Source organism: Pinus tabuliformis, chromosome 3_2, assembly GCF_031772625.1.
Source record: "Pinus tabuliformis cultivar Carrire ecotype Pingquan chromosome 3_2, CPIR1, whole genome shotgun sequence".
Classification (NCBI taxonomy): domain Eukaryota; kingdom Viridiplantae; phylum Streptophyta; class Pinopsida; order Pinales; family Pinaceae; genus Pinus; species Pinus tabuliformis.
The window spans coordinates 899,198,281-899,225,838 of NC_142302.1; the positions used below are offsets into that span (position 1 = coordinate 899,198,281).

The 27,558-nt window shown below is 38.6% G+C and overlaps 1 protein-coding gene across 1 annotated transcript in view; it reads right to left on the reverse strand.

The window, feature by feature from the left end:
- The window catches only part of LOC149183518 (P-loop containing nucleoside triphosphate hydrolases superfamily protein), a 112,152-nt gene extending 84,919 nt beyond the window's left edge, over positions 1 to 27,233 (reverse strand). Inside the window, exons 1-2 of the mRNA XM_089417164.1 lie at positions 27,071 to 27,233; positions 12,272 to 12,366 (exon numbers count right to left, since the gene is read on the reverse strand). The gene's annotated coding sequence lies outside the window, so the exon portion shown is untranslated. The remainder of the gene's footprint in view (positions 1 to 12,271; positions 12,367 to 27,070) is intronic.
- Between the last annotated feature and the right edge of the window lie 325 nt (positions 27,234 to 27,558).

The window sequence follows — 27,558 nt, forward strand, 5'->3', positions numbered from 1 at the left end:
GTGCAGTTTCTCCTGGGTCCTCTGGCTCCCACTTGTGTGAATTCACCTCTCACACAACTCACCAAACTCAGAAATAACTGCGCAATCCTCAAGGAATGAATTCCTTCTGCATGCAAGAGATATCCTCAAGGGAATATTCCAAAAACTGATAGTACATTGTCCCATCCTCTGATCTCAACTGGGTCTCTGATTGAACTGACATGCATCAGTTATTTATGATAGAATATTCAGTTATATGAAGTACACTAGTTACATGCATGCATGCATTAACTAACTGAACCCACAATCAGTTCCACAAACTGTTGGAACTAATCTAACTGGACTTAACTCAGTTAACTGAGCTAACTAATTACAACTCATCTTGATCTCCTTAATTAAGGGATAATTTCCTCAATCAAAGGGATAACTGTTGCATGTCTTCACATAAACTTCATATTTGATTTTCTCCAACTAATTAACTCAAGATGAATTAATTAATTATTTTTCAAACAGCTGCTAAGATCAAATTCGAATTTTAATTCTCAATATTAGTTCAGGGACTAACTAAAATTGGAATGTATCCTAAAATACTATTTATAGCAATGTTATTTTTAGCACTTCTATATTTATCATTTCTTCTTGTTATTTTCAACACTCCCTCTCAACAAGAAAGGGATTATCTATCACCCCAATCCTGTCTCTGTGGAACTCGAATTTGCATTTTGACAATGCCTTAGTCAAAATATCTGCATCCTACTTCTCGGTCAAAACATGCAACAATAACATGATCCTCTTCACCACACACTCTCGAAGATGATGATAGCGGATACCGATGTGCTTGGACCTGTCATGAAATACTGGATTCTCAGAGAGTTTGATACAACTCTGATTATCGCAATAGATCACAGTTGGATCCATCCTCTGATCAAACAATCCAACTAGAATTTTCCGCATTCAAATGGCCTCACATGTTGCCTGGCTTGTAGGCATGTATTCAGCCTCTACTGAGCTAAGTGCAACTGACCTCTGTTTCCTGCCGTACCAAGAAACTGCAGTTGAACCAAGGTTGAAAATTCCTACTAAAGTGCTCTTCCGATCTGATGGACTCCCTGCCCAATCTGCATCTGTGAGCCGTGAAGCTTCACTCCCTTTGTCCGTTTGTACCATAATCCATACTAAGATGTACTTCTGAGGTATCTCAGCACATGCTTCGTTGCCTTCCAAAACAGCTTGGTAGGCTGAACCATAGCTTGACTCAGCTAGTTCACCGCAAAGCACAAATCTGGTCGTGTGTTCACTAAATACATCAATGAACCCACAAGCTACTGATAAACAATAGCAGCTACTACCTCACCTGAAGTAGCATCCTCCTTCCTCCAGTTACCTGCTAGAGGAGTCTACATGGGCTTGCACTTCTCCATGTGGAATCTCTTGAGTATCTCATTGGCACACTTGCCTTGAGACAAACACTTCCCCATCCTTATGCCACAGTTCCATGCCTAGAAAGTAATGCATAAGACCTATGTCTTTCATCTCAAACTCTCTTGCAAGGTCCTCCTTGCAAGACTTGATCAACTGATCATCACTTGTCAATATCAAATCATCAACATAAAGAACAATGATCAATGGCTTACCTTCTACCATGATGTGGTAAAGGTTCGCATCTGCTTCACTCTTTGTGAAGCCCAACTCGGTGAAATAGTTGTCAATCCTGGTGTACCAAGCACGAGGTGCTTGCTTCAGCCCGTACAAAGCTCTCTTGAGTCGACACACATGCGACTCACGATCGAAGGTCTCAAATCCTTCCAGTTGCTCTATGTACACCTCTTCCTCAATCTTTCCATTGAGGAACGCAGTCTTCACATCCATCTGATGGATCTTCCAACCCATCTGTGCTGATAGTGCCAACATCGATCTGATAGATGAGTACCTTGCTACAGGAGCAAAAGTCTCATCATAGTCGATCCCCTCGACCTGTGAGAAACCACGGGCAACAAACCTTGCCTTATGTTTCTCCACACTCCCATCAGTTGCTTGCTTTACCTTGTAAAGCCATCGGGAACTCACCACTGACTTGTCCTCCGGTCTTGGAACAACATCCCAAACACTGTTCCGAACTATGGAGTCATACTCCTCCACCATAGCATCAACCCAGATTGGCTGTTGCACTGCTTCCTCGAAGGAAGATGGTTCGGTCTCTATACACTCCCCAACCAGGGCCATGTAACCAATGTACCGCTCGGGTGACCTCCTCTGTCTGCGCTAAAAAGATAGTTGTCCCACATTCTCTCTTGCATCCATCATCAATCTGTCAGCTTCCCTTGAGCGTTTCCGCCCATCTCTAGAAGACTCTGCATGAGTGGATGTCTCCACTCCTGGATCCTCTGCATGCGGCTACTCTGCATCAGTTTGAGGCTCCTCCTCCTTAGGAACTAAAAGTTTCTCCTCTGCATGTAACTTGAGCTCCCTCTCAAGGGATACTCGCATGGCTTTCTGCTCATCGAACTTCAGATCTCTGTGTACCACTGTCCTCTGACTGGTAGGCAAGAACACCTGATAGTTGTGGGGTGTATCAGTGTACCCCACAAGTATCCCCAACTCAGTTGTTGGCTCTAGCTTCTTCCGGGCATCTTTGGTCACATGGCAATAAACCGATGATCCAAAGATCCTGAAGTGACTCACATCTGGTCTCTTCCCAGAGAAGGCCTCCACTGGTGTCTTCATCCCCAGTATACGATGCGGGCTTCTATTCTGCAAGTATATTGTTGTATTGCATGCCTCAACCCACAAATGAAGTGGTAGGCCTTGGTCATGCAGCATCACTCGAGCTACTCCCACAATCGTTATGTTCTTCCTTTCAGCCACCCCATTCTGCTATGGGTTATGGGGTGTCGTCAACTCCCATTTAATTCCTTCTGCTGCACAGAAGTCCTTAAACTGTTGAGAGACATACTCTCCACCATTGTCGCTTCGCAAGGCCCTTATTTTCTTTCCAGATTCTTTCTCAACCAAGGCTTTGAACTCACAAAACCTTGAGAAGGTTTGATCCTTCTTCTGCATGAAGTAGATCCAATATCTACGAAAAAAATCATCAATAAAAATAACATAGTACCTTTGTTTAGCGGTGGAGGCTATCGAGAATGGTCCACACACATCTATATGAACTCGCTTCAGGATTGCTCTAGCTCGACTGTCTCGATCCTGAAAGGAAGATTTTGCATACTTACCCAAGGTACAACCTTTGCATGTATCCACTTGCTCCAGTTTACCCTTGGGAAGTCCAGTAGAAATATGTTGCATGATCTTCAAGACCCCATGGTGCAAGTGGCCCAATCTTCTATGCCATAGCTCGCCAATATCTTGGCTTTGCACCAACTATGCTTTGGAACTCAATGCAACACAATCATCTACCTCCAGCTTGTAGAGAGTCTTTACTCAAATCCCATTCCTCTTGGTCTGTCTAGTGCCGATGTGCCTCAAGAATGCCTTTCCTTTACTAAAGACTACATCATGGCCTTTGTCTTCCAACATAGCAACAGAGACCAAATTCTTCTTCAGTCTAGGCACATAATTTACATCAGTCAGGGTGAGAGGAGCTCCATGATCCCTCTGAAACACAACCGTGCCTTCACCTGAAACACGGTACTTTCCATCATCGCCCATCTCTATGTGCATCTAGAGGTCCTTCTCCTCCAAGGTACTGAATAAACTCTTGTCGCCAATCATGTGGAATGAGGCTCCACTGTCCAGGTACCAAACACAACCCACCATCGATGAAACCATGCATGCGATGAGGGTGAAATCCAATTCGAACTGTGAGGCCAGTGTCTCACCCTCTGATCCTTTTGAGGATCCCTTCTTGCATTTGTTTTGTGGACAATTCGTAGCATAATGGCCCACCTCATGACAATGAAAGCATCACACTTTCGATTTGTCAATCTTCTTCCCACCATGGAAAGAACTCGATTTGGAATGGGAAGCCTTCCCTTTCCCTTTCCTCGCCTTACTCACTAAGGCTACATTTGCTTCATCATCATGCTTTGATGAAGATCCATCCCTGGTGCTTCTCCTTATCTCCTCCTGCATTAGATCCGACCACAGTGGTTCCCAATCTGGCAATTTCTCTCTTCCATTTACTGAGTCTTGGTAGCTATGCTAGCTCTTAAGAAGACCGAGAAGAGTAAGACTCACCATGTCATCATCGACTGTCGTGATTCCTACACTTCCAAGCTCATCCCTGCAAGTGGTGAGCTTGTTCAGATATGTAGAGATCGTGTCGCCCTTTTCACACTTGATTTTCCGAAGCTTGTCTTTCAGCGCCAGCGTCCTCTAATCGTTGTTGTTCTGATATAGATCCTTCAATGTTTTTCACATTGAAAACGATGTCTCCTTCCCATGGAGACTCAAGACAATGTGGTCTCAAACTCCCTCTAGAAGAATCCTCCTCGCTCTAGCCACACATTTCTTCCATTCCGCCAATTCTTGGGCATTAGCAGCTGCTGGCTTGGGGACTTCTTGATCAATGAAGTCCTTCAAACCGTTGTCCTCTAATACCGCTTCCATGCAATCCTTCTAGGCTATATAATTCGAGCTGCCATCCAGGGCATACTCGAGTCTCAAACCGTTGAACGCTATTGGTGAAATTTGAGATGTGATAAGAATTTGATTAATTTAAACAAGAACTTCGAACTTCTCCCTTCTTTGTATACTGTTCTCCGCTTTGATCACCTTTGATCCGATACCATGTAGAAATTCTCACTGTACATCACTTGATAATGCAATATACTAAAGCAAAATACTTGATCTACTTCTACAAACAAACTTGCGGAAGCTTAATCGATTTTGAGCAAGATCAAATAGAACACATATAACAGATGAAGAAGAAACAATCACACATGAACACAGAAGAATACTCTAGGGAAAGCCTCAGCTAAAAAACCCGTTATCTGTATTATCATACAAGTGGAAATATATCAGGATTACACAAAGCTTTAGCTCTCAAGCTATCCAGCTCTCAGTACAATCCCTCAATGTTGCTCATAGATTGAATAGACACAACATATGCCTTCCTTCAATCCTCCAAGCCTCCTATTTCCTTGCACAGTTTCTCCTGGGTCCTCTGGCTGCCACCTGTGTGAATTCACCTCTCACACAACTCACCAAACTCAGAAATAACTGCGCAATCCTCAAAGAATGAATTCTTTCTGCATGCAAGAGATATCTTCAAGGGAATATTCCTACAACTGATAGTACACTGTCCCATCCTCTGATCTCAATTGGGTCTCTGACTGAACTAACATGCATGAGTTATTTATGAGAGAATATTCAGTTATCTAAAATACACTAGTTACATGCATGCATGCATTAATTAACTGAACTCACAATCAGTTCCACAAACTGTTGGAACTAATCTAACTAGACTTAACTCAGTTAATTGAGCTAACTAATTACAACTCAAAGTACAACTCATCCTGATCTCCTTAATTAAGGGATAACTTCCTCAATCAAAGGGATAATTGTTGCATGTCTTCACATAGACTTCATGTTTGATTCTCTCCAACTAATTAACTCAAGATGAATTAATTAATTATTTTTCAAACAACTGCTAAGATCAAATTCAAATTTTAACTCTCAATTTTAGTTCAGGGACTAACTAAAATTGGAATGTATCCCGAAATGCTATTTATAGCATGCTATTTTTAGCACTTCTATATTTAGCATTTCTTGTTGCTATTTTCAACAACAATTTCGGTTCACCTGTCCCAAAATTGTAAGAAAAAAAAGACAAATACACCCAGTTTTGCTATATAACATTCTTTATCATTTACAAAATAGTTCGACTTCCATTTGTAAAGAATCTTATGAGAAAATGAACTCTCATCCTGTGAACTTAAACCAGCCTCCTCCACCTCTTTTCATTAACGGATTCGGGCTTCCATTCAGCACGATTTCTATATCGATGGATAAAGAGTCGGTAACCACTATCTAAATCTCTAAGATCACAATTTGATGTGCTTATTGTGATGATAGATCCCATAATTTACACACTTTGCTTTGTAAACAACAGGCGTGAGAACTAGGAGGTTTGTATGGAAGCCATGCGGAATTTGATATGCCAACATATTCATTTATGTATCAATATTGTCGCCAAATGATAACATTTCCTTTTCGCTGTAAAGATTGCTTTGAATTCGCCTACAAGTATATATACCCTCCACATCAACCTTCACAAACTTTGTTCGTCGGTTGAACGTACAACTATATTCTGTTTTGACTGCCAAATTATGACTTCAAATCGGATGTTGATGAAATGATATTGTGGCATGAATTTGTGAATGTGGATTTGCACTGTTTTTTCAACATATGCCATGATGATTTACATACTCCCATGGGTAGATGTAAGGAACATTTGACATTTTTTTCATGGTGACATGGAGAGTGTTTAATTTATGACTAGTAGGTTGGTGTGACAAGAGCCCTATATCCAACTTGACCGGTCCAATTGTCATAGCAACAGTAAAAGAAAAAAAATGAACGTTGATCAAAACCCTACCAACTTTGACATAAAAGGAAGACACAGTTGGTGTCCAATTCAATTATCAGTCAAGCCCAATAATTCGCGTCCAATTATGATGTTGAGCAGCAGTAGGCCAGCTTCTCTTTCAACGGCATAACCTCTCTGCATGAACATAATCCATTATCATTGTTTAACGCTGCCACCACTGCCATTTCTGCATGAATATGAAATTAGGGCATAGAACCCTAATTTCAACGCTCAATGTCTATCATCATTTTCTGGGCAAGCCTCTAGCATCTCTTTGCAGGAATTTAAGGTTTGTTGGCATATCCTCGCTGGCATATAACGTCTGTTAATGATCTCCCAATGTTTTTATTTCATGAATTTAACATTCCCGTAATATGTTGCATAAAGATATCGTAATATGAAATGAATGAATGTTGCCACATTGGTATTCAAAGGACCGTTACCAATATGAAAATCACATGATTGTAAATGTAATGCCCATATTCTGCCATTGTATCCTCTTGTCGACCTGCCAATATTTAATAGTACATGCCAAAGTTTCCACAACATAACGCTTGTCACTTATTCGAACTGTGTAACGCCTACTGCCATTGAATTAACCCAACCACCAATGCATCATTATTGCCAATATTATAACGTTTCCAAAGTATCTGTTGCTTCTGTAGACAGGTTCAATATTTGTAATGCATAATCTGAATATTATCAACGCATTCAGAGCTCCCCATTGAACAAAAATGCGTTCAACCAGGTCAAAAAAATGCTCATTAGCTTCTACTCTCTTTGTTTTATAAAGAAGGCACAAGGATAAATTAAAGGTTGTTTACAAAAGGAGATCTTAAATAACAAGAGCTTGTGGAGCCAATTTTTTCGATTCCTCTTGCCGATTCTAATGATTTATGTCTCCTCATTCTTCGAATGATTGTGCGGGTTGGAGTTCTGATTTTCAGTATGGTGAACTCAGATGAACGTGGCTCTAAACATGATTCTTTGCCTGTATGCTCTCCACCTAATTCTTCTCTAACCAAACATATACAATCTACATCATCATCAGTAAATGCCTTTGCATCACAACAATTCAATTTAATCAACAATTTCACATCACAACAAATTCTTCAATATAGCAATTTCTGCAACATTATCCAAGCATATCACAATTCCCTTGCTACTGCTCTTGTGTTGCTCCTTGTGCAAGTTGATCCTTTGCTTGTTGCTCCTTGTGCTTGTTGCTCCTTTGCTTGTTGCTCATTTGCCATCAATGACAATATTGCCAACATTATGGCCACAAAGAGCTGCAACAAGCCCCTGTCCAGGCCATAACTTATATCTGTTGGAAATGCAATTAATTTATCGTTCATGCAAAAAATGAGATATTTTTTAGTTTTTTGCTATTTGTCAAGTCTCTCCCGAGTTTTAACCGAACCAACGAGTGATATGCTAGCCAAGTATTTTCCAAGTATGAGTCGTGCAACATTGATTGAAACCCATGTGCAACTCCAATGGAGGTAAGTTTGGTATCCAATGTGATTGAATCAAAGGTAGATGATGGAACTCTCTATAGACAAAACCCCACAAAGGACAATAGAACTCTCTATAGATGTTTTGTATTATAGGCAGCACGCGTAGAACATAATACATTTAACAATACCAACCCAAACACATGTTACATCGGAATGCAGCAAACCATATGCTTCAATATATCCAAGGCACTCTATATTACGACATATTGTTTGAGAAAAATGCAAATTTTAGATTGGTTGCTTTTATAGCAAGATGTTAAAAGTTTAGGGAGGGTTTTTCCCATCATTAAAAAATTGATTAAATTGTTGTTCAGTCCGTGAAGTGGGGTTCAGAGGTGATTTTCCTAATCTATAAAAGACTTAGCCAATGTTGGAAATACTGGAAGGGGGGGGTGAATCAGTATGTCTTTACAATTGTTATATTATGCCAGTTAAGATCACTAGTTAAACTAGAACACAAAATGTAGAATAAGAAGAAAAAAAATATTAATACAAAATAGTGAGGATTCCAATCCTCTTACAAACAATTAGGCTTCAACCTGTACAACAAAAATCTAACTTCTTCAAGGCTCCAACCTTGAGTAAGAACTCCAATCCTCAAATATCAATCCAAGCTCTGACCTAGTCTCTCACAAGGCTCCAACCTTGTATGAGGACTCCAATCCTCAACTATAATCCAGTGCCCACCCTGGTCTCTCACAAGTCTCCAACCTTGTATAAGGATTCCAATCCTCTATCACGCTCCAGCCTTTCAAAGTTTTTTCTTTAAGGTATCTCAAATGTGTTCTAAGATCTTTTTAATAGTTGCAAGGACACTTCTTCACTCTTCAAGATCAAGTCAAAGATCTACCCAAAAACATTTCTTCACTTCTTCAAGGTCTGGTTCAAAAAGACATTTCTTCACTCTTCAAAATCTGATCAAGAATCTGCTCAAAGCTTCTTCAATGATTGCTTCAAATGTTGCTTACAAAGCCTTCAAGATCTGCTCAAACTACTCTCCATGCTTTGTTCCAGATCTGCTTCAAAAGGCTTTAAGAATGCTTCAAAAACTTCCTCCAAAAGTCTTCAATAGGGCTGCTTAAAGGGTCTTCAAGGGTTGTTCCAAATAACTCTTCTCAGGATGCTCCAAAAATATTTCTACATAGCTTCAAGAATGACTTCAATGATCAACTCCAAGAATGATGTCAACATCAGTTACAAAAATACTTCAAGGTCTACTTTTACTAGATTACTTTCGAGCCTCATCAAGAATTAGTTCAATATCTGTTTTCAAATCAGGTCAAGGTCTGCTAAAAGAACTGCTTTCAAAGTCTCCAAAAGTGACTGCCTCCAAATCAACTTAAGTCTGCTACAGGTGGCCTCAAAGAAATAAGTCCTTCAAATCTACTTTAACCCTACTCCAAAATATCCCTTTTTCAAGTTCCAAATTAATCTAGAACAATGCAACAAAGCCACAGGTCTGATTTGAGGTTTTTAGACCAACACAAATAACAGGTTATGATATAAACAATCAATCATTTTTTTCCTCGGATATAAACAGTCAATCATTAATTGCACACGTATTACTAAAAACTGCATACGTAATAGAACAAACTTTTGAGTCTTTGGAACGAACAAAGTTCGTACCTTACGTCAAATACTCCAGAAGACTTAGAATATGTAGATCTCCATTGAGATACAAATATATGAATGAGAATGATGTTACAATTGAAAGTGAGGGTCATGTATGTATAGCCAAGCAAGTACCCTTTCACGAACGGTCATGTCAGTAGAGACATGCCTCTTCACTACTAATTATTAGTTAACTAATCATTGTTCATGTCTATTATTATTTATATTATTTTTACCAAGGCCATGGTAGAGGAGTTCAACAATCAGTACCACCAACATCAACAAAGTTCAACAATCAATGCCACCACGATCAAGGTTCTTAAAAGGATTCATGCTCTTGATCAAATGCCAATCTCATACCCTCACGCATGATAGAATCAAATGGAAACATTGCAAACCCCCAAACCATGAAATCCTGAAAACCATTAAGTCTGCTGAATTTTGAGTGAAATCTAAAATTCTAGTTTCTGCATATGAAATCCAACGAGGTTGAAACCACTCTCAAACATCCTGAGTCATTTCATGGTAATGTTAAAAATTTAAGTAAAAGTGGCATTTCTTTTAATTTTCATCCTTCTACTTTAAGAATTTAAAGTTACCATTAATTGCCAACATTGTTAAGGTTGAGATGTGTCAAGAAAATGAGAGGGTAGGCATGTTTTTCTTGGAGGGACTATTTTTGGAGGAAAACAACCCCAAATTTCCCTTAAACCAGCTACAAAACTCACAAAAATGCATTTTGTGGGGGTTATATAGTTGCCCTAGCAATAAACCGGCCGGTTTGACCAGTTAGGGCAAAAAAAAGGTGACATGAGGAGGTAAACTGGGTTTTTAAGCCGGTTTGACCGGTTACCGGTTAAACAGGCTGTTTTTTAAAACACTGGGTCAGCATAGTAACCACCTCCTTCTAACTTGTCATGTGGTGGCTTAGGAGGGGGGTGTGTTAGAATATATACCTGGTATCAACCCAATCTGAAGATTCTCACCAATAGAAAGAAAAATTGTACTCATTGAATTCTTCTGCAGCTCATATTTGGGATTTGTACAAGATTTCATTGCCTCAATTTCCATAGATTTGTCAACATGTTTGTTAATAAAGCATGACTAGAAAAATCATACCAGTTATGTTGTTAATTTGACACCTCTTAATCATGTCCATATTTTGTTGACAATTTGTTGCCTCAAGATGCACACACAAATTCTATCATGGAGAATTTGTTTCCTTGAGATGTGCATATATTCTATAATGTTGAATCTGCTACTTCATGACAAATGCCCAAGTTTTGTTGCTCAAAATCTTCTACCTCAAGACACATGGCCAAATTCTATCGCTCAAAATATCCTCCCACGAGATGTTCAAATTTCATTGCTCAAAATTCTCTACCACTGTAGGTTTCTTTCTTTCATTAAGCTATTTTCAACATTCTCTAAGAATTGCAATTGCACTCCCACATTGTATTCATACTTGCCCTAATAACTTCTACAAAATTTGTCATTCAACATCTTGAATTTTGTGCTAAGATTTCTAGGTGACAAACAAATTGAACACAAAAAGTACAAGTTTTTGTGAAGTTTTTGTTGTAAATTAAAATTAATTATTGAAAACCAATTTCAGGGCTCATGTCTGTAGCAGAATTTTTGTTCATGCCTGTAGCAAAATTTGTGCAAATTTTTGTTGCCTCAAGACTCACACATATGTTAACGAATTCATAACAACTCAATTATTCACACCTCAAAAATCATGCCTAGATTTTGTGGCTTTAAAATTTGATACCTCGATGTGAATTCCCAGATTCTATTGTGGATAATTTGTTGTCTCAACATAGACACCCATATATTGGTGTTGAGAATTTGTTTCCTCGCCTAGACTCTGACCTCAAGATGTGTGAAAAGATTCTACCACTCTAAAAATTTATACTTCTAGATGTGCACCCAATATCTGTTGTTGTTCAAAATCTTCTACCAAGGCATGTGTACCCAAATTCCATTGCCCTTGAGATGTAAGAATAGATTTTGTTGCAGAAATTGCACCTGCTAGCTTCCTCAGTTCATGCTTCAATACCTTAAATTCTATATTAAACTCTCCGAGAATTCGATGTGCATTTATCTCAACATCTCTACTAGAACTTCAAATTTTCTCCTTGGAATTCTGCCTCATTTCAGCTTCTTCACCATGACTTTTGAATTGTCCTCCATGAATCTTTAACCAATAATTGAGAGACAGGCATTTGAATTTGACGTATATTCCAAAATACATAAGAATCAAGCCTCAATGAGTTACTATTTGTTTCATATTCCCCTAAACCAAAGTATTAAGTACGACTTAATGAATATTAAATGACAGCAACTTAAGAAAGTTCTTATTTAATCTACAAAGTTACATAGCATTACCATAGTTAAATGTCTACTTTATCAAACATGACAATTACTTTGGCTAAATAGTACAATACAAGTATGTTGTGATGAGCATCTACAGTTTCCTTGGAAGACATTATACTTTCCCTGATCTGCAAGTTCTAACTAAAGCTTGCATGGTGAAACAAATCCAAAACAGAAGACAAAATGATAAGATCTTTTCTCCATTTCAAACTTTCATAAGTACTTCTAAGTTCTAACTGACCTTTCCCCATTGTCACCCAAGTGACTTTTCATTTAAAACTATTAAGTATAGCTTTGTGCAAAATCATCCTCACTGAACTTTTCAATTATGTGGACCTGCCAGCCAAAAGAAGAAGGAAAAATTTAGCCTTGCAATGCTAATTTTGGGAAGTAATTCAATTTTCAAACACGTCAATCGTACAAAATAAAAACAAAAGCATTTAACACCAGGCATGGCATGTCCATTGCACACAAAACTTATAGGACAACACCATGAATGGAAGACATACAAGTCAATTAAGTGAAAGTTCAAATCTTGCTTATGAATACAGAATAATTTTATTTTAAAAGTTTTAAATGCAATTCATTTAAACTTGAAAAAGGTCGAGAAAGAACAGACATATCAACAACTATATAAAATAAATACAAACATAAGAATTTTGTGTTATCAGTACATACCAATCCTTGAAAGCTTGACTAAAAAATCATATAAAAACCTCTTTCTAATACAATGTTATGATGAAAACTTTGAAATTCAGAACATGTCAATCTAACATAAACTCTCTGGATAGGGTAAAAAATAGGATCACATTTTATGAATTTAATATTTATTGATACACAGACAATTCCTTGAAATGTAAAACTATGAGGTAACTGAAACTAAAACTCTTGTTAAAAGCAGCAAAAAAAAAAAGGAATTGCCAAAGTCTGTGAAATCTATATAGTTGAATTTTGACGAACAATCAACAGCTATGATTAATATTTCAATATTATCTATAATGATACCAAAACACAGCCAACTAAATTGTCCAAAGGAATTGCATCAAGTCTGTGAAATCTATATAGTTGAATTTTGACGAACAAGAAACAGCTATGATTAATATTTCAATATTATCTATAATGATACCAAAACACAGCCAACTAAATTGTCCACCGGATGGCCAGCAAAGCCATCAACAAGAAGAAGCTTAAAATTGTAAATGTTGATATGGTCATTAGGAAGACCATGGCATGGGACAGCAAGTTGGTCCACCTTCTATCCAACTCATCTTAATCTATGGTATCTCATCGCCACCCATTCTGCCTAATTCTATAAACCTTAGGAATGGTGGCAGCCATTGAAATAATCAACAGATTAATGTCCCTTGAAGTATTAATGCAACATACGTAACAAGATCAAGGAAGCTTTCAAGTCAAGATCTTGTCACCACCCTACATACTCACAAGGTCCAACATTTATTGTAACAGCCAATAAGCAATGCACCTTATCTCCTGAAAGCTTCTATCACACCTTCATTGAGCTGACCAAGTATGAGATCTATGCAATCAATGGAAGCCAAACCTCAGTATAGGGAGAATCCACACACATCATGGAAAAGTTGATGGTGGAGAGTCATGTGATGTTAGGAGATGTCAAGTCAAGGTTGGATGTTGCCAGAAAGGCAGTCAGAGAATGCAAGGATGCTATTAAAGATGATTTGGGGCTAAACTGTAAAAATTGCATTAGGCATTTAAGATCATCCAAGATTTGAAGCTGAATCTAAAAACTACTTGAGGAAATGGTTAAAGAAAACATTAACACAAATTGGAAAATTGTTCAGTTGGAAGCAAATATAAAGCCCCAAAATCCAAATATCAAACAACAGCCTATGCCAAATTTCTGTGGACGAAAGCATAGATGTCTTGAACATCTACCAAAGCCAATGAGACATCGCCAATACAAAATCCAAACTCCCAAATCAAGAGGAAGCAACCCCCACAAACTTATCTCATCAGCACCTTTCAATGTACAGACCAAAACAAGTTGTATGAGAACTAGCATGACTCACCAACAACCAAGCACACTTGTGTACCATATAAGCACCAGTGTTACAAACTAGGTCTGTTAGTTAGCTTAACAAAGTCCAAAACTTTTGCAAGGATGGTCCAAAACCCCAAATTAAACAATGATTAATCTTATTCAGCAGAAAAATATAATCACATTCTATTGGTTTTTGTTTTATGGTTTGAAAATTTTCTAGTGGTTAAATGGATAGATGAAAATCCTCATTTCAAAGACTTCACTGAAATGACTTGTACAAGTGAACATAGGCAATAGCATGAAGTTCTCTATTTAACTTCTGGCATATATATTTCCAAGGAAAACCTTGAAAGAATCCAAAGGGATGTTTCCTCACATTTATGGATGCACCCTAGTAAACTCCTCAACTGGCACTCACCCTAGTATTCGAACCAGGCACCTACTGGCACTCACCCCTTGGGATTCAACTCATGGCCTATTTACAGAAAAATGTATGCTTGATCATTAGACAATAAAGTAACACTAAATTCACTCTTCTCAAACTCAATAACAATTCAACAAACCCCAAATTAAGAGTTAAATCGATGACTTGGCAAAACTTGACAAGAACCTCACTTTGTAAAATAAAATATTCAATTTTTTCACTGAAAAAGGTGTAACCTTTTGGGCTTTATTAAAAAACCCTTTAATAAAGCCTATGAATCAGCCTACATGTAATTTTAAGAAAACGGCTTTAAATCAATAAAATTATATGCTTTGGAACATGATCTTTTTTAATGAAAACTAAAACATTTCTTTACAAAATCTTCCCTTCTTACCTATTGATCACAATGGTACCAACATGCTCAACTCATGCAAACCAGACATCCAAGGCACTAAATGAAGGGGCAATAAGTGATTATCTAACACTTTTTTCCTGAAGACATAGGTGTTCTTAGTGACGACAAATTTGCTCGGTGTCTACTATCATCATGGCATTCTCTTTTTATACTTGAACGTTTCCACTACAAAGATTATCCCTCTTTCTTTGCCACAATAACAATAACGGTTCTCATTTAAGCTAAAAAATCTCCCTCATGTTGCTAGCAACTCCCGTGTGCATTGTTTATAAAAGTTCTCAAATTTTCTCTAAACAAGCAAGCTTCTTGACATCCAAGCAGCTCATTTGAAAGGACACGTTTTTTGTAATTAACCTTTATACAAGAACCATTGATGTATGTCAATTATTGGGAGCAATGACTGTTATACTCCCCACCCAAGTTTGCCACGAGTGACATGTTGAGCTCATATAGAGTATATTGCTGTAATGTTGAATGGCCTTGAGCCCTGAAGAATATCCTATCCTTACCAATAGGTTGGAGGTTGAGATGCTTGGTTACATGGAAAAAGAAAAGGTACAATTGATGTACAAACAGTTAAAGAGAACAAAGGGAAGCATTAATACTCAAGGTGTTAAGCTCTCCGTGAATATATATTATATAGTGTACCAATCCCTTATCCCTCCAAGGTTTGGCAACTTCTCATTGTTTTTGCAAAATTGTTGGTTTGGGGATTTTGTCAAAGAATGACTGTCTGCTGGTTTTTGTTTGTTTGTGGGCTTCAACTTATATTTGTGGTGTTTTTGACATGTAATGGCATTGCAAATACATGATAAATAAAAGCCAACAATAATACATCACACAACAAAGATTTGCGCAAAGAAAATGGCCAAGTCTTTGTTATAATCCAGTGTATTACAAGCTGTCCTCTTTTTGTTTGTATGAATCTGGAAATATGGGTGGCTGTAGATGACTGTTGATGGTCCAAATCACACCCAAACTTAAACTAAAGTCGTGTTCCTCTATTCTCTGCCACTTTCCAGCTCTAAAACACAAGTATGAACCTCCCACAACAGGTACCTTAGTTCTGTTTGTAAACAGCGAGGAGTATAGGCTGATTTCACTCTATTTCAGACTGCCACGACCCTCTAAAACCTGCTCTAACCCTCAGCTCATGGAATATGAATGATACCAGTTGGTGACCCCCTGTTGCTTCTTCAAAGTGCTCCTCTTTTTGTGCTAAGGGGACCCCTCTAACTGGTTATTATTAATTAGGGACAGCTACAGCCTGTAAGTGCCCCCTTCCTGCCATAACAACTCGACCCATATAAGAGGTATTAACCAAGTAAGCACTCAGCAAATAACACACAGAGATTCGCCCTCTAAAACTTGACTAATACGCCTCTCTTAGAGGGTAAACTCGACCCCCAATTTCTTCTTAGAAACAGCAGTCAATACATCCAAGAGAATGTGCGTCCTTTAATGAACGCGTGTGCCATTACTAATGGGATTTTACCTTTGTTAAACCTCTGCAATGAATCCTGGATATTTCTTAGAGAATTGCACCCTCTAAGCCAAGGATAATCAATGAATGAATTGAATTGATTTCCATGAGCAAATGAAGCCCAATAAGTAATACAGAGATATTTACAGAAATAGAAACATCAAGTTTCTATTAGGAAATAGAAACAAGCAGTTTCTTCTAAGAAACTGCTAAAAAGATAAAAATAGAAACTGCTAATAAGAATGAGCATTAAACACTAAATAGCATTATTCTAATACCCTCCCTTAATGCTCGATCTATTTACAACACCAATAGACCCGCTAAATTTTACAAACTTATCAGGACCAAGAGGCTTAGTGAAGATGTCGGCAGGCTGCTCTATTGTGGGAACATATCGCAACTGAACGGATCCGTCTTCAACAAGCTGGCGAATGTAGTGACAATGGGTTTCTACATGCTTTGTTCGTTCATGAAAGACTGGATTCTTGGCAAGTTTGAGCACTCCCTGATTATCACAGAACAAGGGAGTAGGGCCTGTCTGGAAAACATGCATATCCGCAAGCATACGTCGAAGCCACACTGCCTAACAAGATGCCTTAACTGCTCCTCGAAACTCTGCTTCTGTTGAGGAGAGAGCCACTGCCAGCTGCTCCTCACTGGTCCAGGTGACAGCACCAGATCCTAGATTAAACACATACCCAACTGTAGATTTATGGTCATCAACCAAACCAGCCCAGTCAGAATCTGTGTAACCACTAAGTATAGGATCGGAACTTCGAGTGTACAGAAGTCCATAATCAAGAGTGCCACGCACATAACGCAGCACACACTTTGCTGCTATCCAATGATCAACCTTAGGAGCTAACATGAAGCGAAAAATGTAGCTCACTGCAAAACTGATGTCAGGTCTAGTGGCAGTAAGGTAGATGAGGCTTCCCACTAATTGCCTAAATAAAGTTTCATCCACAAGAGGTGAGGATGACTGAGCTGAAAGTTTGAGCCCTGGTTCCATAGGAGTCGTGGCAAGTTTGCAATCCTGCATTCTGAATCTGTCCACAAGATTTCTAGCATACTTGCACTGAGAGAGAAAGATGTTGTTCTCAATCTGCAAGACTTCAACCCCCAAACAGTAATGAAGAAGTCCTAAATCTGTCATATCAAAAGTGTTGCACAAATCCTATTTGATCCCATGGATCAAATGTGTTGAATTGCTAGTAATGATAAGGTCATCCACATAGACAACCACAAACAGAATATCATCACCAGTATGCTTGATATACAGGTTTGCATCAGATGGACTCCACTGAAAACCATGATCTGTGAGGTACTGGTCAATTTTCATGTACCAAGCCCGAGGAGCTTGTTTCAGACCATAGAGTGCTTTGACTAATCTATAGACTTTCTGTTCTTGACCGGCAACCTTGAATCCTAGAGGCTGCGTCATGTAGACTTCTTCCTATAAGTCACCATTCAGAAAAGCACTCTTTACATCCATCTGATTGACTTTCTAATTGAACTGAGCTGTTAAGGCAAGGACAAGCAGTATGGTACTCATCTTGGCTGTAGGAGCAAAGGTCCTCATAGTCAATGCCTTCCTTCTGTGAGAACCCTCGAGCAACAAGGCGAGCTTTATACTTGTCTAGAGTTCCATCTGCTTTGTATTTCACTTTATACACCCGTTTGTAGCTAATGTGCTTTTTTCCTACAAGAAGATCAGAAAGGGTCCAAGTGTGATTCTTCTGAAGACTCTGGAATTCAGCTTCCATACCCTGTTCCCACTCAAGTGTACCCTTAGCCTCTGAATAGGTTTGAGGCTCAAAAATACTGTGCAGGTAAGCCATAAGAGCAAAATTTACTATAGATTGTTGTTTGCTCTTATGTCTAGAAGTTCTACCTTCAAGGAGCTCATTATCCCGAAGATCACCAATGGTTTTAGCCCACCATTTAGGTCAGAGAGTAAAGGAACCAATATCAGGAGGAAATGGAGAAGGCTCAGGAACAATAGAAGCAACAAGAGGGGGTTATTTTCTGGAGGAAGCTTAGGTAGTGCATCATCAAATACTAATGTTGCATCATCCCTCCCATCAGGTGGACCTACTAGAAGAAGAACACTGCGAGGCTAATCCTCAGAACACTGCGAAGAAGGAGGAGACTGAAAGAATCCTTTGTCTTCATCAAATATTACATCACGACTGAAGCTAAGACGACCAGTGACTATATCTATCAATCTATAGGCCTTTTGATGATCACTGTACCCTGTCATCATGAGTTTCTGGCTTTTGGAATCCAACTTAGAGCGCTTAGCAACTAGAATCCAAACATATGCAACTAAGACAAATACTTTGAGGTGATTGATCTTAGGCTTACGGTCAGACCAAACCTCTTCGAGAGTCTTCCCCTTAACAGCATGAGTAGGTGACCAGTTAAGAAGATAGACAGCAGTAAATACTGCTTCAGCCCAAAATTTGTTCGGAATGTTCCAGTGTTGTAACATGGAACAAGTCATTTCAACAACTGTATGGTTGCGGCGTTCGACAACACTGTTCTGCTGAGGAGTGTAGGGTGTAGTTAACTGACGTTTGATGCCATGAGTATCACAGAAGTTGGAGAAAGCAGAAGAACAAAATCCCCCCCCCCCTGGTTATCTGTCCTAAGAGTTATGATATTACAGCGAGACTCTTTTTCAACTAAGGATTTAAACTTCTGAAAGATACTAAATACATCAAATTTATTTTTTAGAAAATACACCCACATCTTTCTACTGAAATCATCTACAATAAGCAAAAAATATTTGCAACCAGTAATAGAAGATGTATGCATAGGACCACAAATATCAGCATGAATTAACTGGAGTACCTTAGATGCGCGCCAAGATTCTCCATCCTTGAATGAAGACCGATGTTGCTTGCCAGCTTGACAAGCATCGCATACTCCCAACTGCTAAGTCTGAATATCAGGTAACCCTAACACAAGTCCCTCCCGAGAGAGTTGAGAGAGATACTGCAAGTTTAGTTGCCCATATTGCTGATGCCATAGAGTGCTGATGGGAGAAACACAAGCTGCTAGAGCTACTTCTGGAGAATCTCTAGTGTCAAGAAGCCTGACTTCTGGAGAATCTCTAGTGTCAAGAAGCCTGTATAGACCATGATCCTCTACGCCAACAGCAACCATAAGACTAGTGTCCCTGTCGATAATGGAGCACTTGTGCGCACTGAACACTACATCAAGCTAAGGAGATTTCCTCATAATCTGGTTAACAGATTAATTTCCATACCAAGAACATAGTACACATTTAGGAAGATGAGTGTGCGCCCACCAAACTGGATCTAAATTGTACCTTTGCCAACCACTGTGTACTCTTCACCTCCGTCAAATACTACTGAATCACTGAAAGGTGAGAAGTCAATAAACCAGTCACGCTTGTGAGAGAAACGACGTGATGCACCAGAGTCAATGTACCAGGCCGAAGACGGGACATGATCTGAAGACCTTTTAGCCATAAAGGCATAAAAGGTAGATTCTGTCTACTTGGAATGTTCTGCAACATTCACTGTTTGATGGGGCCCTCCCTGTTTCTTCTGTTCAGAAGCAATCCTCTGTCGACAATCTTTCTTCATGTGGCCGAATTTGTGATAGTAATTACACTGCACATTTTTCTTCCTAGCAGGATCAAAAAACTGAGAAGAACCTTTCTGCTGAAAGGACTGAGAGGACTGATATTTGGCAGCAAAAGCATTTTCTGAGGAGGCTGATGAGGCACCACTACCAAACTGTTGTTTCCAACGATCCTGCTGCATGAGTTTGGTGCATAACTTCGGAAACTTCAGATCAACATTAGTGGAGGTAATGTTGAGTGTTTCTATGAAGTGCTCATAAGATTTTGGTAGACTTTTCAGAGTGATGACTACCATATCTTCTTCCTCCATGGTCCAACCAATGGCTTCGAGCTGATCTCGAATGTCTTTAATCTTGTTAAGATGTTCCTGTAAAGACATATGTTCGTCCATCATGATGGAGAACAACTGATTCTTGAGAAAGAAAGCTCTGCTCTTGTCGGATGTCTTGTGCAATTCCTTCAAATGTTGCCAGATTTCGGCAGCTGTCTTGCCGGAAGGAATCTGCAGTAACTGATCATCAATCACAGAAAGTTTGAGAAGCATAATAGCCTCTCGATTTCGATCATCAAACTTATCTTGATCGGTACCAGCTGTACCAGGACGGAGCTCTTTGTTCAAAACAAGCTGGTCAAGATGCCTATATTTAAAAATGGTCAACATTCTCTGTTTCCAGAGGTTATAATTTGTGCCATTAAAGCGTTGACTGCCTTCCAACATCAAATTGGTTAGCGAGGCCATCTGCACGTTTTCCAAGACACATAAAACACCAAAGGGATCCGGCACAGATTTCAATGCAAATGCCGACTAATCCGGACAAAATCTGACCGGTACTAGTTTAATATAAAAAAGAACCAAAAATCGTGCTGAAAGCGGTTTCAAAATATATATATATATAGAGCACGATATTTTACCAAAAGTGAGTACCCACAACAAACGAAGATACTCAAACCTGATTGTGTCTGCCGTAAAAAAAACTCCACCACACAACAGTCTCTTTCACACATTCGCTTTCATGCCTAGCGACACACGATTTTCCCACAAATTTGTCACTGTGCCTGGAGAAATTTCGGATTGCACCCGGTCAAAGTAATACGGCCCACCTAAAACACCTGCAAACGCACTCAGCCGAATGTTAACAATGGCACCTGGCTCTTGGCTGGCGGACATTGATCGTTCACAAATAAATGACGAGGCAAGGACATCGAATACCCATTTGCGAGGTGGTTAACAGAGCCGAATGAGTCCCCTGGAAATCATATTTGGACTGATAAATTCACACATAATAGATGCCTGCGTTCTGCGATTTGTAGGCGACAACTTTGCTGGCGATTTCGTCGTTGATCGTCAGCCTCAGTTAGCTCGAATACTACCCATAACAAATACCGCGGGATTCAGAAAATCGTCCCGGGAAAAAAATTCCGAGTTTACCCTCTGCATCTCGATCTTAATCAAACCAGCAACAAACAATATTAATATTTCCTCTCAGTGGCTCGAGTGCTTGACCTCTCAACACCTGCGCCACTTATTTCCTCGCTAAAAAAAAACATGGATCCCCCGTGCCTGAACTGCCGAAAAAAAAGGGGAAGATTTCTTCTACGACGTTGACTCCCGGCTGGATAAGGAATTATTATGTAGAGAACAGCGACGTGATGTTTTCGAATGTGCTTAAGAAACCCAAGCACGCAGCAATGGCCGACGAGATGCAGCCACGTCAGTCTAATAGTCGAAACCAGAACTTTTAAACACAAAGGAAGTCGTAATTACACAGATTACAGAGCAACTCGCTAGTCGTAATTACGCAGATTACACCAAAACGCGTTGACGTACAGCATCCAGACCCAATCCACAAAAAAACAAAAGAGTTGTTCGGTGTCTACAAACAGATCAACGGGCTACAACAAAAGCAAATGGTGATGGCAGATTGTGACGCCCGAAAAATACCTAAGCTCCGATACCATAATCAATGAATGAATTGAATTGATTTACATGAGCAAATGAAGCTCAATAAATAATACAGAGATATTTACAGAAATAGAAACATCAAGTTTCTATTAGGAAATAGAAAGAACCATTTTCTTCTAAAAAACTGCTAAAAAAGATAAAAATAGAAACAATTAATAAGAATGAGCATTAAACACTAAATAGCATTATTCTAATAAAGGAGAATCTGCACACACTTAATTATTCTAAGAATGAGCATTAAACAGTAAATAGCATTATTCTAATAAAGGAGAATCTGCACACACTTAATTATTCTTCTCAGGCTTTCGTTCAGCAATTGTTGTGGACTATACACCCTCAATTTAGCCTCCAATAGCCCTTTCCACAATGCAATTCGACCCTTATTTCACCGAAGGGAATTTCAGACACCAATAGAAGGAGAAGTGCACCCCAATATCTCTGGAACTTCACTCTTCAGATCTGCAATTACAAATTTATCTCATGGCACAATTATTTATGGAAAATTCAAGAGATTAGTACCTCAGTGAGTTCCAAAGTCTCACAAATCTGCATCTATGTCATTTTTTCTTCCACAGCAATGCACCCAATGGCTGAACCTGGATGATCCCGCTCCAATCCAACTAGGGTGGGCTTCTCACCACCGTAACTAGTTTCCCAATGAGGGTTTTCTCCAAACCCTAGCCTCAAAGGATTCCAAACTCTCTAAGAGTTTCTTCTTCAAAAATGAAAATCACTTAGAATGAATGAGGAAAGCCCTCGTTTCCTTCTTTTATAACTTAATTTTCATTTTTGGCCATTTATTTTATTATTATTTTCCTTTTTTTCCCTCTTCTGTTATATTTTGGCCATTTATTTTATTATTATTTTCTTTTTTTTCCCTCTCACTTTATAAAAACCATTTAAGTGGGTCTTACTTTATAATTTTAAAGTGACTTTTACCCCTTTTTATCACTAAGGATCCATGTCACCCTATTTTCTTCCTTTTTTCCCTCTCACTTTATAAAATTCACTTGAGTGGGTACTACTTTATAATTTTAAATTGACTTTTATCCCCTTTTTATCACTAGGGACCCATGTCACCCTTTTTTCTAAATTTAAGCCCTTTTAATTTCCCACTCTAGCTTAGGGAAACTTCTAGACTAACAAAATAGCCCCTTTGGGCCGAAGGGGATAGGGACATTATAAGGAAGCAATCTATCCCATAGGCTATCTTTAGCCTTGTGGAAGTTAAAAGAATTTTCTCTTTTTTCTTTTTTCTTTTTTTTCTTTCTGATAGCAATTTCGCAAACAGGAGGCGAAATCACTAACATTGGCGTAGGCTAATAGATAAATTGCAACTTGGAACCATTTTACAATTGATAATGGATTAAAGGGCGATGAAAAAAGTCATTAAAGGAAAACGAAAAGAAATAGGTGATATTTCTAAGCAGATCATATATCTCTCGAACACACTACGAGGCATGCTACAAATGAAAACTTTAAAGCACAAAAGGATTGGTTTTGAAAATTTTGATTTGTCTAGGTAACCATCAAGGAAGATCAACTTTCCTACGTTTTGAAAATTTTGATTTGTCTGGGTACCCATCAAGGAAGATCAACTTTCCTACTATTATGATGACTACATTTGTCCAATTTCAGTGGATCTAATGAAATATATGAAAGATCATGATCTACCCTTCCATGTTTCTCCTGAAGTTAAAAGTTATTTTAAATTGCTATACCCAAATAACCAAATTATTTTTTTTGCAAACCTATGAGCGATTAATCATGCATTCAAAAATAGTGGAATTGAGAACATAAAACTTGACCCAAGACTCAACAAGTTTGCATCACTTGACACTAACACCAAATTATCAAAGCTTGATTGCCCTGTGGTGTGAACCAACAAGGTTGAGTTAACAAGAAAACCAATGCGGAGTCAAACAATCTCAATTAAAGTTCATATTTTTGCTTTTTTTCGGAGAAAAAGTAAGTATAGAGGTTTTGGTTCAAAATTTTGTTAGAATATACGAGTTACATGTGCAACAAAGTCATCACAATGACTTAAGCTAAAATATAGGTTTTTCAGTGATTAATAGCTTTTATGGTATGGTTTTGGACAAATATCACATATTGAACTCTATACAAGAGAGGTAAATACTATTGTAATCATCTAAAATATTTTTGTAATAAAATAATGCTCAAATGTGGCACAACCCTATCTAGGATTTCATCATTACATAACCTAGCTCATGTAATATGTTATCACGGCAAGAAGGTTAATGGAACCACTGATTCTCTAAAGCCCACACACTCATCTCGACCTACCTCATGCCCACAGATTTGTAGCAAATGTTCAATCTAAAGGAGATGCCAATCGCAAGAGTGCGCCCTTAGCTCCACACCATCATGTAGAAGAGCCCACGTGAAAGAAAACAACCATTGTTTCAAGCTTAAGAGGTCATCATTTAACCATTGATTGATAGGGTCAATATTCACTTCCCAAGGAAGCCAACTGCTATATAGGAAACGCTAAGCGACTGTGTTATTTGAGTCAGTACCACAAAATAAGTCACCGCCACAAAATATTGACCAAGCATATTGTTTGAAATGCTACAACAAAATGTTTAGCTACCGCAGTCTTATCAAATAGAAAAAGGATCTCTTTGGTTGTGGGTCTTTAATTCATCTCTCAGAGAAATCTGATCAAGGGTGTTCCACTTGTTATACATTATGTACATGCTCATGGTCTTACTATTTCACCATTGTGGATAACAATTAAGCTTCTGCACAAGCCAATGGAAGTATAGCAATTGTTGAATCAATGGTTGTGGCATCAAACAAAACTCAGCTCTAAATCCAAAGAGACGAAGCATGTACACATAATATGGTGAAATTTTCCAATTGTTTCATTTGATTTTCAAAAGTGATCTGATTTCTAGTTGTTTCAAACAATAATAAAGATATCATGTGCTATGCTTCAAGCTAAGAAAGGAGAGATTTATGAAGTTTTAGAAAAATATATTGTTGGAGAAAAAGCCTATCAGTTATTGGCTGGAGTTTAAGGGTATAAAAACTAATAATTTGATTAATGGAAAAGGGAAAGATTATCATATTGCAAATAGTATCGATGCAAGTTCCAACGTTGAAGACGACTTTAATCAGAGATCTATGATGATAGGTCACACAACTCATGCCTTTGTAGTTATCAAAGGAGATGTAGCCATCGCTAAACATCCACTGGAAATTGACAATGGTAGTATCTTCACTAAAGAAGAATAGAGTTTTGCATTTTAAGCAGCCCGCACTTTGAAGAAATGGAGTGATGTAGAGGAGGATAGATAGTTGCTCAATACGTTGAGATGGCTGGGATTGAAAAAACCATATTTCATTGGGATTATGAGACATGCATGTGGGGATTGTTGCTCCATCACTCAGGGGAGATGCAAGATTTAGAAGTTCAATATCATAACTTTACGAGAATTACAAGACATATCCTGTGAAAATAATATCCAATGATGCTACAAACTTGGACAATAGCTAAGAAATTAGGGAGAAAATTGAAGGTCTTACTAGTTCAAAGAAGCATCTGGAGAATGTTTAATTAGATTGTTTTTAGTTTTTAAGTAATGTGTTTGTAGTCAGGATGTGTTTGCTTTCAGTGAGTTTTTTAGCATTGTAAGCCTTGAGAGAGTGATAGAATATAAAGCTTACATGTGTAATAAAGTCATTGTAGAGACTTGCGTTAAACAATAAGTTGTTCAATCATTATTAGCTTTTAGGATTTTGGGCAAGTATCACCTCTCAAACTCTATCTAAGAGAGGTGAATCCCACTGTAATTGTCTGAAGTATTTTCATCATATAATAATGCATTAATGTGTGTAATCCCTTGTTTGTGCTCATCCCTTGTTTGTGCTCAGTAGTGTGGCTCTACCCTATTTAGGGTTTCATCTTTATGTAATCTAGCTCATGTAACAAATATCTCTAACCAAGAGTTAGATGTGCAAAAAGTTGCTGCAGAGCATTGATTGCTTACAAAGAGAAATGCAAATAACAGGATTTTCATTGCAAAAACCTAGACTTGAACCCTCCATTGGTGAAGCTGTCCTCAATTTACCCAAAAACCCAAGGGCATGCCATTATCGCACTTCTAAACACGCCTATTCATGAAAGGAATAAAGGCTTGATTGACCATCTAGGAATTGTTTGTCCACCCTGTTATAGAGGTTTCTTCAATTTCTGGTTTCCTCTTCAAAAAATCTGAGCCCTTTTTTTTAATAAAGAAACTCCTTTCTACAATTTTAAACCTTAAAAAATTTGAGCTTGTTTAAAAAAAAAAAAAAAAAAATTGAATCTGATCCCCTTCAAAAAACTTTGTTCAAATTTTCTGTTACTATTCCAGAATCGAAAAATTTCCCCTTTTCCTTAACCAGAGAAACCCTTCAACAACAAAACAAAACAAAAGAAAAAATTTCCCGACTTTCTTGAAACCAGCGGTTCTTTTGTTTTGGACGCTCTGGGCTTCAGCTGACTCAGACAGGCTTTCTGCTAATCAAACTGGCACGCAGCGTGGTTCTTTCAACAGTGGCAGCGTGATTCTTTCAACCAGCGGTGGGACGCTCCATACCTCATTCAGCTTTTCACTTGGCAGCTTCTCTCTCTGATAAGCGGTGGCAGCGGATTCAGGGCTCTTCCTTTTTTCTCAGATAAAAACAGCACAGGGTTTCCAGCAACGACGGAGGCAGGTTCCTCGCCAGTCCACGCACGATCACCACGCAGGTCGACCACGGCTCTGGCACGCAGAGGCAGATTCTCCAGCGCGCAGCCCTCCAAGTCAGCAACAGCTCCACGGGGCTCTGAACAGGGGCGCGCCTTCCTCCTCACAGTTTACAAAGCGCAGCAGTGGCTGAACCGACAGTGGTTTTCAAAGCCAATAACATCTTTACCATTCTAGCAATAAGTCGAAGAACGTCGTGTAATAATATTAAAGATGTTGCATTTGCTTTCAAACCATCGTGATAAATGGATTCGGTTTTTCCCGGGCAGTTATTTCAGATGAAAATTTTAGAAAAATATACTACTGCCTTTAAATGCACAGAAGCAGTGTAATCCTATAGAAGAAAAAAGAGAGATGAGTACCTTGGAAAGTTAACAGAAACTTGGAGAGTCCAATTGAGCGAAGCAGAATTACAGCCCGAGTGATTGTGCGGCCTGGTTAGATGAGCATGGAATGGGCCTGAACGGATGCGCAGGAACTAACAAGTGTCGTTGTGGTTTTTAATCCTTGAGGCACAAATGATTAATGAGAGGTATTCAAAAGTGGTCCTCGTGTGACCACACTCACGAATTTTGTGTGTATTTGTTGGCACAAGTTGGTTGTTCATGGGCTTTGAGACGTTTTTATTCTTGCCATGTTTTTTTACTAATCTGTAATGAACAGTTTTTTTTAATGAGGTTTGAATCGAGAATCTTATGGGACATAATTCTTCGTTATCAAGGAGATTGATGATGGAGCTATTTCCATGGTGCAAGAACTATGGGACATAATTCCTCATTATCAAGGAGATTGACGATGGAGTTATCCCCATGGTGCAAGAACCTTGTTAGATATGATAAATGATATAGGT